Source organism: Poecilia formosa, unplaced genomic scaffold (assembly GCF_000485575.1).
Source record: "Poecilia formosa unplaced genomic scaffold, Poecilia_formosa-5.1.2 Scaffold1213, whole genome shotgun sequence".
NCBI classification, from domain to species: domain Eukaryota; kingdom Metazoa; phylum Chordata; class Actinopteri; order Cyprinodontiformes; family Poeciliidae; genus Poecilia; species Poecilia formosa.
In genome coordinates, this window is record NW_006801152.1 from 9,122 (window position 1) to 10,307 (window position 1,186).

The following is a 1,186-nucleotide window of genomic DNA, read 5'->3' on the forward strand; positions in this document are numbered from 1 at the left end:
GATGCAATGACATTATCTGTGACATGCAAGAATTAAAACTTAAAACATGAATTAGAAAACTATTCACTGTAATAATTTTTAAATAAACTTATATTTGAACTAAAAACTCACCATCATAACAGATGAAGGGTTTTTTATTATCACAGTTCACATTCGTCCATCTGCCTTCACTATCAAACTTAGTCATTGCACATTGACCACTGTTGATTATCTGATCGTTAAAGTTTTTATTCCAGTGTCTGAAGGAGAAACTGCTTCCATCTGACCACCTCCAGGTGTCTCTGAACAGACCAATGTATGAGGAATCACTTGTAGAGTCCATCAACTTCTTCACTTCTTCATCCTGTAGCTGCTTCGTTCCACTGATCAGGTCTGTGTGATTCTCTCTGCAGTAACTCTGAGCTCAACCGGAAACCTCGGCTTCCCCTCCGAATCTGGTGATAAACACGTCAATGAAAAAGACACACGTCTTCCTGGACAGCCCACCCTGCTAATAACCCACCCTGTCTCTCCATCCACAGGTCCTATAAGCACCTGAAAATAAACTCACTTAACTGTACAGAATCATTCTGCTCTCTATGGCTAAACTAACATTTAAAAAAAATAAAAGAAGACACACTAAGCTGTTTGCTTAAGCTGCCTGTGCAAAAACCCCTGAAAACAAAGACCTGATGTTGTCCTACACAAGTGTCTCGTTAGACTAAGTTCTTGTTTCCCAACCCTGGTCTGCAAGGCAACACTGCCCTGCATGTTTTAGCTGTTTTCCTGCATTAATACGTGTGACTCTTCTTCTTCTATGGTTTTTTGGCTGTTGGCAAACAACTAAATCGGTGCATCATCACCACTGAGTGGGATGGATTGTGCAGAATGTCACTCAAGAATTAAATTCTATTGAATAACTGTGTGAATTTAAGATAACAAAATATCTGATAAATTTTACTTTTCAAATTGTTTCTAAACAAATCAACTAAATCTGATTTATCTTTAAATCCATTTAATTGTTGTCTTTCTCATTTCTCTCGTCTTCTTTCAGATTTTAGAAAACCAAAGTCCTTTTATTTCTATCTTTCTCTCGTTGCTTTTACCATTTATCTTTCAATACACCTGATTCAGGAAATGACTGTTAATCAGCCATCAGCTGAAATCAGCTGGACTGAAGTGTGGAAACAGCTAAAGCCTGCAGGGC

At 37.9% G+C, this 1,186-nt stretch overlaps 1 pseudogene; it reads right to left on the reverse strand.

Annotated features, from left to right (window-relative positions):
• Nucleotides 1-403: 403 nt before the first annotated feature.
• LOC103132682 (macrophage mannose receptor 1-like) overlaps nucleotides 404-1,186 on the reverse strand; it is a 10,018-nt pseudogene continuing 9,235 nt past the window's right edge.